Raw genomic sequence first — 13,332 nt, forward strand, 5'->3', positions numbered from 1 at the left:
AAGGCAACAAACCCCGGCTCCCCCCGGCCCCCTGCCTTACAGCCACACCTCCCCTGCGAGCAACCCCTGCTGCACGGACAGCCACGGACCCAAGGGGAAGGGATCGTCCTGCCCGGGGTTACTGCAGCCACCCCACGGTTGTCACCGGGGATGTACGAGGTGTCCCCGAGAGCCCCGGAGCAGTGCCCCAGGCGCGCTGGGTCCCCGGGGCAGCACCGCCTCCTCCATGGCTGGCTGCTGCTGGTGCCACCCTGCACAGACAGAAAGGGGAGCCCCGGGGGGGGGATTTCTGCCTCGGGAGGCTCGGAGCAGCCTGCTGCGGCAGCTTGCGGGGAGCAGCACGACCCGAGGCAGGCGGCAGAGGACGGCCGGGCTGCCCGGACCCACCCCGCATCTGGAGGACGTCGCCCGCCCGGGTGCCGCGCCATCTGCCGAGCACCGGGGTGGGCTCCGAGGGCTTCGAGTCTTTTACAGGGAGAAGGACACTCTGACGGCGTCACCGCCAGCTCGACCCCGTGTCGCAGCAGATGTTAACGAGAGAGAAAAATGCGGGATGGAAATCTAAAGGGGCCCAGGGAAATCTAAAGGACACCTCCATCTGCATTCAGCCCAGCCCCACGCAAGCTTCTGGGGCGCTCAGTCGCTGCTTTCCGCCACCCGACAGCCTAAACCTGCCATGGCCGTGCACCCAAACCCCCACGACACCGAGAGGCATCTTCCTAAGGTCAGTGCCCTGGAAAGTTCCCCTTTCAAGGTGACTTCTCAAGCTGTTGAGAGCAAACATCTGCAGGATTTTCCCTTATAATAATAGTAATAATCCTGCGGAGATTTACCTAATCTCCGAGTGACTCACTCGCCTGCCCGGATCCCCTGTCCTAATTACGGCAACACTCCTCAGCCTCTTGCTCATCGCATCTCCCTGCGCAGCCACAGTTCACGTTGGGCCATTCCAGCCTGTTTTGCTGCTTCTCCAGACCTGCAAACAATCTCTCCTTCCTCCTAATACCTCCCAAAACCCCGTCGGGCACACAGCATCCCCTTGCCAGGCTCGTTCCTGCAGAGCTGGGCTTTCCACGGGGCTCCCTGGCTGCTGGACCGCAGCGGCATGGGGAAGCAGCTCCTCTGCTGATGAGGAGTGTTTGTCCCCGGTGGCATCACGATCACCCTTCTCATGCAGGAGCCGGCACCTGGAAACCTTCTGATCTACCTGGGACCTGAGGCAGACTCGGATGAACCATCATGAGGCACAGGGTTCGTTTATCAGCCCTCCAAATCCCTTCTCCCTTATTTCCTAATCCCCTCTGGGAAGGGACGGCCGTGCCTTTCCTCTCCCCTCCGGTTCTCTCCGCTGCGGATCATCTCACCGCGAGCGACAAAGTACTGCAAGTGCTTCAAACACCAGCAAATCCTTCACCATGGTAACTCATCCAGCGCCTCCCGGCCCTGGATCTCAGGTGACTTGTGAATCCTCCTGCTAGGGGCAACTCGCTCTGCCTCAGGCGCCTTCTGCAGGAGCAGAAACTGCCGGCGATGAAGCTGTCTTCAAAGCAGGAGATGAATGCTGAGCAGGGACCAAACTGCAACCCGCAACTCCCCCGTAGCAGAACCCCCCCCAAAGCGATAGGCATTAACAGCGCTTGTTCGCTCTACACGAACCAAACGTGGCCGAACTCCCAGAAGAAGCTGCTGAAGCCAAGAAATCAGCAACACTCCGAGAAGAAGCATATGTTTACATGCATAACAGTGAATCATCTTACAATAGTTAGCAGCACGCAGGAAAACAAAGGGAAAAATCCCCTCATCCCTCCTGCTCGCAACAAATCCCTACAGGGGATGAGGCTGGAGCATGACCGGGGGCTCTACCGAGGGCAGGGTGGCTCCTTCCAGACTTCGTGGCGGGGACGATCGGACACCCGATGGACAAGCTCTTCCCATCCTACCACACACATCTTTTAGAGACAGAAAGTAACGTCACAGGTTAAAACCAAGGACCGCAGAGATCTGTGTTTGCAGCCGTCGCCTCCTCGCCACGGGCACATCTTCCTCCCCAGGCACGGGACGAGGCAGGGCTCAAACCTCGCGCTGGGGCCGGCTCAAACGAAGCCTTGTTTACCTACGGCACTGCCCGGCAGCCTCTTCCCCGTGTCCTCACTTCCACGGTGCCTTTCCAACCTCATTCTTTCACTCACTGGCAAAAACAGGTCACCATCTGCTCTCCCTCCTGACTCTGGCTAAATGACAGCGCCTGCCTCTGCAGGAGATAAAGCAGCCGCTCTGCAAAGCACTTCCCCAGCGCGCTCCGGGGAGCACAGAGATTTCCTTTCCCCTAACAAATGACCACCAAGGACACCGGCACGGGGACGATCGCTGTCACAAGGAGGCCTGCAGGCTATGAAATAATGACCGAGAAAGTCTGCCGCTTTCATCAGCACGCCCCTGGGAGACGGCGGATCGACAATTTCCACCTGCGAGGCAGGAATTCAGCCCGCTCGACTCGCAGCTTTTATTTTCTGTCCCGAAGCCCGCAGACACCTCCTCCCGCGGCCTCCCTGCGCGCGCTGTGCCGACACAAAGCGCCGCAGCAGGCAGGTGACGGGCACGGACAGCAGCCCGGTGTCCCCGTCCCTGCAGGCAGCCCCCTGAGGACAGACCGGGGGGTTTAACACGTGCCCTCTTCCTGAGCGGGGAAAAAAATCAATAGGCAGCAAGCAGCAGAAACCAACATCGCTGATCCACAGCACGGGCTGCATGCTTGTGATGCACCAACCGAAGGACCCTCTTCTTCCCTGCACAGGAAGGGCACAGAGGTTATAATCTGAATTTTTAACCTCAAGGCCCACCGGCAGGTCTCTAACTCCTGGATCCTGAGCATTCGGCTGCGAACTGGGGCCCAGAGCAGCCCACAGACCCCGCTGGTCACTGCGCCAAGGCGGGAGGCGGCAGAGCAGGGCACGAGGGTCTTCCCCTTCGCCGCCAGGACGGGACACGTGCGGTGACAGCCACTGAAGGGGGAAAGAGCTACTCAGCCACCACGGGACGAGCTCACCCTAGAGCACCCAGCTCCGCCGCGCCGAAGCCTAACCCCGGCCCTCCACCTGCCCTTCCCCGGGCTGAGCCAGCCCCGAAATTCACCCTCAGGTTCCGCGCTCCTCCTCGCAGCACCGCTCCGCATCCATCCCTGCATCCCGGCACGGCTGCGGGTTGCCACAGCAACGGGCTGGTTGGAGGAAGGAAGGTTTATTATCGCTTTCTCTATTGAATAAAACCTTGGATGAAATTTTGTTTTCTCCCCGCTGATGCAAAATGTCACGGATTTGTTTCTGACCCCGCTGAAGCTCCCTCTGTATTTATAGATTATCCAGGCCAACTTTCAAAGCATATTTTCTGCTGCTACCGAGGGAGCGCAGCGCACACACGTAGCCAGGGCAGTGTCTGACTCCCCATTAACAACTCGCCTGAGCCCTGGGTAAGCCACAGAGAGCAGCATCCTGGAACAAAGCTTGTCTGGACACTTCCCAAATGCTCAACAAACACGCTAGCTGTTGTTAATTAAATGGCAATCAGCTGTCTCCGAGTAAAAAAATAAAAAAAAAAGAAAACTTTCCTACAGATGCAGGGGTCCCTGGGATTAATCCTGCAAGGTGCAGAGCACTTGCTGGCGAGCGCTCCCCTGTGCTCCGCAGCAGCCCGCAGGCTGCAGAGCTGCAGACACCCAGCACCACGTGAGCTGGGCCCTCCGGCTGCACGGCAGAAATGCAGAGCAGCAGGTTTATGAGTCAGTTCTAGGAATGTGAGAAAACTGGGTAGGAAACAGCTAAACAAATTGCAGATTTTATTTTTTTCTTAAGCTCTGTGTTGCGGTGCCAGGGACCCTTTCCACGCAGACCACCTCCCCTCGCTTCCGAAGCTCTCCAGCATGTGCTCCCACCGCGCCTGCAGACTGACGGCCCCTCCAGCACGTTCTCTGAATACTGTGTGACTTGAGAAACGCCCCAGAGTTTTTAAACAGGGTTTTAGGAGTCAGTAGGGAAACAGGAGCACAGAAACGGGGCCTCCCCTGCTGGCCTCCCCCGCCCAGAGCTGAGGCTCCCAGGACGGTGCAGCCAGCCGGGCTCCCTGGCCTCAGGAACAGCTCCAGAGGTGAAAGTCCCCTTTTACTGCTGCCTCGGCGCACGCTCGGGCAGAGCCCTTCCCGGAAAAGCAGGCAGAACCTAATAAAAACCTCAGGTTTCACCCCCGTGGGGTTTTTGCGAGTGATTTGCAGAGGAGCCTACCGGGGCCCAAGCTCCTGGCAGCCGCGTGCCCTCACCTCCGGCCCCCTGGGGCTCCGACGGTGCCCAAGCACTGCCAGGATAAATCCCAAAGGCATTGGAGGGCACGACCCAAGGGGAACGTGCTGTTTGTTCTTGGCGAGGCGAGGCTGGGGCTCAACCAGACGGCAACAACTCAGCTGAACACTGAAGATAAATCCAGCATTAAAACTGAGGGTGTCTGAGCCCCCAAACCTCTCCGCTCAACACCACTTGGGGCCACGACGGAGAAGGAAAGTTACGAATGGACGCTGGGCTCTGCCACCCCTACACCCGCCTCGCTCCTCTTGGCGAAAGCATCCCGCTAAGGGACACCCAGAGACCTCGGAGGGTCTGGCTGTCACGCTCAGCCGGGTGAAAAATGGTGTCCTGTCCCTCCCCCGGGACCGCAGAGAGGCTGCGCGAGGCCGGCAGCAGCTGGGGAAGTCGGGCTGCAGCTGAACCGGGAGCAGCGGCCGTGCCGCTGGCAATCGCAGAACAGAGCTGCAGCGTTCAGACAGGCTGCGATGTCACCCGGCCGACGGGGGATGGATTACATTTCTAATTACACTCCGAGGCTAAGGGCAACAAAGGCAGCCAAGCTAACACACCTTTGATCCGCAGCACGTCTCCTGCGGCTCGCCAGGGGAGATTTACAGAGATCAAGGCCCGGAGAAGTCAGCAGCCCGGCAAAATGGGAGGGAGACCTCGAAACCTCGCCTCTAGCTGCAGCAACGTTCAGCTCTGGGGCCACCCCGCGAGGATCTCGGTGCGCAGGGAAGGGCGGATGGATGCCATGGGAGTGGGCCGTGGAGCCCCACAGGCACGGAGCCGAGCCAGGCGCGGAGGTGTGCCGCGCACAGACCGCGCAGGGAAGCCGAGGGCTGCACGTGTTTGAGATGTTATAGCCAAGATTTAGGAGGTCACTGTCCTCGGCGTCGGCGCTTGCCCTTGAAACCCCCTTGTCAAGGGAATACGGATCGTTTCCTGCCAAGGCATCCATCTAAAATCCCTTCTTTGTCTCGCACCAAATGCGAAACCCGCGTTAGATCGACACCCCTGGTGTTTTATTGCCCCTTCTCACTGGAGAGGCAGCGCCGGCTTCCACGTGAGCAGGAGAAATTCCCTCAGCCTTTAGCTCTGACAGCCATTCTCATCTGTTTTCTGCCTCAGCTACACGGCGAACGGGAGGGAGACTGGAGTTTATAATCCAGGTTTTATGAAGCGTGGCGATAGGACATGATGATGGAAGGGCGGCGATGGGACGGCGTTCAGAGGCAGCGCTCAGAGCCCCGTGCACAAAGCACCCTGCCAATCGCCGGCTGGGAAATCACAAGGCTGCAAATCCATTTCTTCCCCTTGTCGTGGGAGGTCCCGAGGAGGGGCAGATTTAACGCTGCTCCCTTTCTACCCCGTATTGATCAGATATCGGTGCTGCGGAGCGGCAGAGAGCTCCATCAATTAGCGAGACGTTCCCCGCTGCATTAAGCGCCGCAGACAGAAGCCCTCAAAGGCTGACTCAAACTGCAATTGCTTTCTGTGTTATTGCATTTTCAATATGAGGCTGATCTCTAAGAGGCCGCGTTTATCCTCCTCGTCAAAAATTGCTAACTGGATGAAGGACAGCCCCAGCAGGCAGACAGCAAGGGCACCGCAGCGGGAGCTGCAGACAGCTCCCGGGAGATGGGACGGAGCCGCAGGGAGCGTTTGCTCGCCTTAAGGACGTGCCCAGCACGGGAGCAGGGGCCCCTCTCGGGGCTGAAAACTCCCCCAGTTACAAAGCACGGGGCAGGCAGGGGCAGGCAGTGCCTCCCAAGGAGGAGCCAAGAGAAAATCTGGGGGAAGAGGAAGGTCGGGAAGCAGCACAGGAGGGTGTAGCTGGTGCACGCAGAGCCGTGTCCCGAGAAACAGGTTGGGTATCCCAGGCTTTGGGAAGCGCTGAGGGCAGCGATTTGTGTCCTTTCAAAGCAGGAGGAGGGACGGCTACGGGTCCCACATCAAAGCCCAGACTGGCAGCAGGATGACCTGAGCGGGCTCCCGTGTTTTGCAGGAAACCAGAAAACCAAAGGTGGGGCCTCAGTGGGCAGCAGCAGCCGGTGCAGACAGCCAGAGCTCGCTGGGAAAAGGCCGAGATATTCCTCCCTCCGCCTCGCAGCTGCCAGAAGAAACCACGGCCACCACCTGGCACCGGGGCTCTGCCGGCCGGCAGCACCACAGGAAGGTGCCCACCTCCCTCCTGCAGCGCTGGGATGCCGCAGTCACTGCCCCCTGGGGCTGCCCGTCCTCACCCAGACCCGAGTCACTCCCATTTGGCTTCCTTTCAGAAACGGGGCTTGTGCCGAGGCCACGGAGGAGAACAAGGCGCGGGGTAAAGGACACGAGCAGCTCTGCGCCCACCCCGTGCCCACCCCCCGAGCGCCGGTGCTTGGGAGGGAAGGGGCAGCTCCCCGCGAGCGGCTTCCAGCGACGGCGTTTGCAGAGCTCCGAGCTGGATGGAGCAGGGGCGGGTGCTCAGAGGAGGCAGGGCGGAAATCTGCTGGAGTGCTTTCTGGTGCCTTGATCTGCCGAGGCAGGCAGCACGCCCGCGGATCGCAGAGACGGTAAAACAAACCCACTCGCTGTCTAGCTGAGAGGCATTTCTTTCATGCTGCAGCAACTGCTTCCTCTAATCAGCTCATCGCTGAGGCCACCAGGCAACAGAACGTGTTTTCTCCCCAAAACAAGGAGCTGATTTCAATCGGCCTGAAGGTGGAAGACAGCCCCGTGCTATCCCAGAGGCCAGGACCGTGGGAACTGCCAGGTACCCCTTGGAGCCTCCCCTGGTCGGGGCCGGATTTCTCCATCCCCCAGGTTTCTGAACCAGCGAGCGCTGCTGCCGCAGGGAGAGCTGCCCCCGACCCCGCTGAGCGAGCAGAGCCCTGCCTGGGCGCGAGGTGACGAAGCCCAGACCCGTTTGTACCCCCCAGGACCCCCCTCTGCCTGGTAGCACAACAGACAGCGGGGCCTCCCCTGGAAATCGAGGCGGAGACGAACGCTCAGCGCTTGCTCTGCTCAGCAGAAACGCTGAGCATTCAAACCCCTGCAGCTACGCCCTCCTGCTGGGCACGCATTTGGCCACGGCGCTGGTTTGCTAGATGGTGCTGAGCAAGGTCTCACCCACGTTTATCCAAAAGGAGGTGCAGGAGCATCTCTCTGCAAGCCCTGAGCTCCCCCTGCTCGGCAGGACAGCCGTGCTCCGCAGGCTGCAAACCCCGGGAGCTCCGAGGCAGCTGGGCAGCAGCTTGGTGTCAGGAGGCTGACAGCTGGTCACGGCACAGCACGACACTGCGGCGGAGATGAGCAGGTTTGCTTTTGGGTTCTTAATCACAGAAGTTTAAGGAAATTGGTTTTTAAAGCTCACAGATTGGAGCTGGGCTGATTTTTGAGCCCTGCCACGATTTTGTCACACAGGACCGGCAATTTCTTCTTCATTTTCTCAGCAATCCCCCTAGAACGGAGTACAGCACATTTCCCTAATTCACATTATCAGCACAATTTGCCTCATGAAAGACAGAAGGACCATCTGAGACCGAGAGGAAAGCTGTTGCCCTTCGGGTTTTCCCCTCGCAGGCTACATCGTGCCTCTGCTTTCAGACTCCTGCCTCAGAGCCACGCACAGTTTGAATCCGCTGCCCAGAAAATGAACGGAACGTGCAAAAAACTCTGAAAGAGCAGAAAATCTGTTCCCTTCCTCAGCTTTCAGACGCCATGGATAATTGATACATGACTCCATGAGATAAAGAAATAAACCATTCTTCTTTCTGGAGGCCCCTTCTGCCTCTGCCTCTCCGAGCTGGGTAGCCTTTGACCTTGAGTTCTTGCATTAATGCCTGCACACAGCCAGACAGGGATATCACGCACGCACTCGGCTCATCTCCTGGGGTTTCGCTTTCTTCTGCCCCTGAATAATGGCAGCTTTGTCCTCCAGTAAATGAAGGAGCAGCCAGTTTATTGCAGGCCCAGCTTGTTCGCAAAGATAAACCCAGTGAAAAATGTCACCTGCTGATTTGATCCGCCCCGTGTGCCACTTTAGCAGCTGCTCCATCCCCAACACCCATTATCATCAAACAGGTGGAATAAAAGGAGTGTGTGCAGCATATATACATAAACATGAGAGCCGGGGGAAAGGTGGCATTTCATCTCCCAGCCCCGCAGGCCTGGCTTGGTGAGCTGCTTTGTTTAGGAGTGACAGCAGCCTAGACTGACAGCAAAGCTTCCTCCTTGCCCCCCGGGCACTGTAGCAGCCAGGGGCAAAACTCGCGGGAGGCGGACGCCGGGGCCACCGCAGGGAGCCGAGCTCGGGGCACCAGGGCAGCATCCCCAGCAGTGACGGGTCGAGGGACGAGCTGGCAGAACTGCAGAGCTGTCCTGGACTTCAGTCCTGGAAGAGCTTAATGCAGGTCTGCACTGAGAGGCACCGGGGGGCTGTGTCAGTTATTACACAGATGTGGGGCAGGGGAAGGCAGAGAACAGCGAGCCCAGAACCGCCTCCCGTCTCAGCTATCACTGAAGGACTCGATTCTGTGAGCACCAGAATTCATTTAAAGCCATTTTCAAGCAGAGGCAAACAGTTTAATCCTGCTGCCGTTTGGCAACCCCGCTTTGATTTCTCACTGAAGTCCCGAAATAAACGGAAGGCTTGGATTCAGCTCCGCAGAACGCAGACTGGAAAGCCGGGTGATAAATTTCCTTTGCAAACACGAAGGATTCACCTGGGACAGTGCTATTACCTAGTAACCAGGAAGCAACCGCGGGTTATCAGCGTCACATCTCGCTTGTGCGAGCGCGGCTTTCACCTCCGCTGCGAGTGTGTGGGAGACACCAGCGCTCTCGTTACTCCCAAAGCAGCTCCGGTGGCCTCAGCCGTGGGGCGACGTCGGAGCAGTCGCAGCAGCGGTGGCTTTCTGAGGCTTGGCAGCTATCTGCAGCCCTCCTAGGGTGTTTAAATTTACTGTCATCATTAAGGACAAAGACACGAATGTCAAACGCGAGGCATCCTGTAATGGATTTAACGCGGGCTGGAGAGGAGTTAACTGAAATGCAGAGCATTCGTCTTGCTTTAAGTAATTATCCTTGCAGGAAGGATACTGCTACCAAGAGCAGGTCTGCTGTAATTTCTGACACCTTCCTCCTGACCCCTCTCCTATTTAAAATTTCTGGCTAGTTTTACAGAAAGGAAGGCAAGACTGGCTCATTAACGAAGGTACAAAGAATAACTACGGTAGGTTGGGATGGAGTCCACACGGTAATCAAAACACGGCTTTGTAGTTAGCACCGAATTCCTGCTGTCTCAATTACGTTTGTGGAGCCTACCCCGTGCTGCACGCAGCTCTGCTGTGGGGAGACTTTTCTTTGTGCCTTATTGGCTGCGCGGAGTGGTACTGTGAAAGCAGTTTCCTTGACAACATTTTTTTTTTTTTTTAATGGAATCTTTTTTTCTTGCCCCGCTCCATGGCCGCAAGATCAGGCCCGACTTTGAATCCCGGTTGCAAAGACACCGCGAATACGAATGAGTGCCACACACCGAGGAACGCCCCAAAAGCCTGCCCGTGAGCCAGGGCCCCCGTCCCAAGCAGCGCAACCAGATAAGGGTGGTAACAGATGAAATAGTTGCAAACAGCCACTGTGATTATCATAAAGTTGTGCGTTTTGTAGCTCTTCCTGCAGATTTGACACCATTTCACTACCGCTCGTCTTGTTTTCAGTGTACAGGGAGGAGAGGAGGCAGGAGATCTGTCCTGTAAGCACCAGGCCGAGCTGTTCCTGCAGGGGTCACGCAGCAGGTGCCCCGCACACAACACACCCCCGCTGCTCCTCCAAGGCTCCGGCCCCCCCACCTCCAGGCAGCCCAGGAGTCCGATCTGCGTTTCATCCCCCCCGCGCCTGATCCGACAGCAGGAGACCCGCTGCGTGCCCCACTTCCCCCGGGCAACAAAAAAGCACGCATCAGAAGTAGCGACAGATCTCCCAGATGCTCCCCTCCCTGCCAAACGCCGAGTGGTGGGGCTGAAGCGTTCTGCGGGAACGCGTCGATCCCAGCATCGCTCCCAGAATAGCAGGAGGCTCGCCCGCACCCCTGGGGCTTTGCTCTGCTACCCGAAGCTGGCAGGCAGCGGGGCTGAGCAGCTCGGGGAACCGCACGTCAACAACCTGCTGCATCTGCATGAACGCTTCCCTCCAGCCCAATGGGTTCTGCCGTCCTTTTCCCTAGGGAAATTTCCTACTTCAGTCCTAAAGCTGATTATATTCCACGGAGGAACGTCCTCTCCCTTTTAGTGCTTAAAATTGAAATTTGGAATCGAAACGGCAGCAAATCACCAACAAAGCAGCACAAGACTCGGGCTGCATGCAGAATCGTCTGCAGCAGAAGGCACCCCAAAGCACCGAGTGCAGTGGGTTGGAATAACCAGCTCAGCAAGACCGTGCCACCCAGCAAGCTAATGATCCAACAGCCCTTCGGATAACAACAAGGACAATACAAAACAGAAACAAAACAGTAGCCCAGGAAGGTCAGCAGCTCTGCGCACACGGCCTTGCCAAAGATAACGCAAGGGCTTTCTGAGTATTATTTCAGCCAGGGGATCGTGCTGTGCTCTCCATTCTCTGCAAAACACTGCAGATGTCAGTAGCTCCAGCTCCCCTGCCTTGCTGGGGGCAGGGGGCCTTTCACAACATCGCATCCTCCAGCTCCCTGCGTGCGCATCCCCTCAGGGTGCTTGTCAGGGAGAGAATCCTCTCAATAAAGGACTCCAGTCATCAGCATTCAGCCAGCCTTCCCACCCTGCTTCCCACCAGAGTGGCTTCAGGAACCAAAGAAAAACATCCTGGACCAGATGCATCCCCTCCGCTGACTCCTCGTGCAGCCCTAGAGGAGCCGTGTTACTACTCAGTGCGTTTGGTTTCCCTCACTGGACAGAGGAAGAAGCAATCCCTTACCTGTTTCTTCTTCCCCCGCGAGTTCTTCTAATTCATCCGCAGGCTTGGATCAGGGACTTTCCTCTGGTGTTGACTCTCGGTGTCCCTCGTTTGTCTCCATCTACAGAGTTAAGCCCTGTAAGAAAGGGCACAGACATAGGCACCTCAAATTCTAGCTATCCTGCCAGCAGCCACTGCCAAAACAAAGAAGCTTCTCTAGCAGCCTCTGAATCTCCCCCATGGCCGTTTCCTCAGGAGGCAAGCTCCTTGCCAGTCACAGGAGTGCTCAGATGCTCACACCCCTGAAACGAGGCTCTGCTCAGCGGGCAAACAAAGTGCCCAAGCCCAGAAGTGGAGCTCCTGTGCTGGATGGCCTGGAGGCAGCTTTCAGCATCTGCGCCAACAACCCGGTCAGGTAACCAGCAACTCTGAGACGGCCTCGTCCCCTGTGCGCGCTCTCCTACCGACCAGCAGGAGCAGGACCTGGACCACGTACACGGCCTGAAAGGCAATTAAGGTCACTCGCATCACGTCACTGGTGACCGTGAGTTAAGTTCTGACCAAGCAGGCAATGAGGACAAGGAAGGTCCTAGGCCTTAGCTCCTCTGGGGTGGGATTTTTGTTTGTTTTCAAACTAGGGATACAAATATTTAACACAGGACTGCCATGGAAAACAATGTCCGTATAGCTCTTGGACAGTCGAAAATGAAAGGTGTTCCAGCTACACCTGTGAAAAGCATCATTTTTTGTCCCTTTGGGGCAATCCACTCCCCAGAGCCTAGCAACACACTGCTGAGCTCAGCTGCAAATAATTGTGTGCTCCAAGTGCCTCAGCTTCAGCAGCCTCCCTGGCCTCGTCAGGGAGCATCACAACCCAAAGCCATCACTCCCACCACCTTTAGCAGGTACACGAACATTTTTTCTAGCGGTGCCACTGCCCCTCCACGGCAGCAGCAGGTCTGAAGCACCCTCAGCACACTACTTCAAGATCTGTTTTACTCACACAGCTGTTCTCCCTGTCCCCCAAGAAACACGTACTTAAATGCCCTCCTGAAATCCACAGAATGGATTTGCAAGTGTTAAGACCAAGGGAAATGATTCATAACTTTTAACTAAAAGAATTGTGCTTCTGTAATAGCGTATAGCCACGACTCCTGCAGTTCCTTTACCAACACAGGTACCCCACTCTGCTTATTCCTAGTTGCCCCAGAAGCACCATCTGAAGTCACATAAATACGCATGCGACAGAGTTACCTCCAGTTAGAGGAAGTATTACTATCTGAGCTTGCCTAGATGTGAGTGAAAAGAACTACCTAGAGAAATAACTCACTCATACAGGAATATCTCAATTCCAATGAAGCATGTCATTTCTTTTCATACTGACTAGCCTTTGGTTAACACGCCGTTTTACTTCTGTGCACAGTAACCAAAAGGGTAAAAACCTTCAACCAAGAGCTTGGTGTTAAAAAAAAAAAAACAAAACAAACCTACACAAAGACATCCTCACAGAAAGAGGAGATGAAAGCTGACAGTTACTGCTTTCAGTCTTATGGCCAAAGTGGTTTATTATCTCACTGCCAAGAGGGACCGAAAATTTGTTCTCGTACACTAATGGGAAAATCTGATAAATATTAGAAACACGATGCCGATTTGCAAGTAACTTATTTCTTTCATGGCAGCAAAGCAAAGCTGATCGGATTGTTATCTGTGAAGCCCAGAAAATAGCACCTTAGTGTCACTTAAAGAAACTATGCACATCAGCTCAGTGGCGTTCCACTACCAAAGAGGGGAACTGACTGGGGTCCAGGACTCCAGAAACTCGCTCATTGTTACCCCAGAACAACAACCCAATTCAAACTCTGCCAGGTGACACGGTGTCTAGTCTTGTCCGGGGCACAAGAGTACGTTTGTACAAATCTTTGCCTGTTCTCAGGAACACTAGCAGGAATTATTTTCTTTATATATATTTATATATATATATATATATTTGAAAAAAGGTACGTTTACATGTTTTCATGTTTTTAAACAGTGGTTGTTGTCTGCAGCACTGCTCTGTTCTCAGAAGTGGAACAGTGTTTCCCAGTAGTTA

The 13,332-nt window shown here is 56.0% G+C and overlaps 1 protein-coding gene across 1 annotated transcript in view; it reads right to left on the minus strand.

Annotated features, from left to right (window-relative positions):
* The window catches only part of ADGRB2 (adhesion G protein-coupled receptor B2), a 94,681-nt gene that overhangs the window by 79,926 nt on the left and 1,423 nt on the right, over window positions 1-13,332 (minus strand). Inside the window, 1 exon segment of the mRNA XM_083809811.1 lies at window positions 11,265-11,379. The gene's annotated coding sequence lies outside the window, so the exon portion shown is untranslated.

The sequence above is a fragment of the Anser anser genome (assembly GCF_964211835.1).
Source record: "Anser anser genome assembly, chromosome: 24".
In the NCBI taxonomy this organism is placed as follows: Eukaryota; Metazoa; Chordata; class Aves; order Anseriformes; family Anatidae; genus Anser; species Anser anser.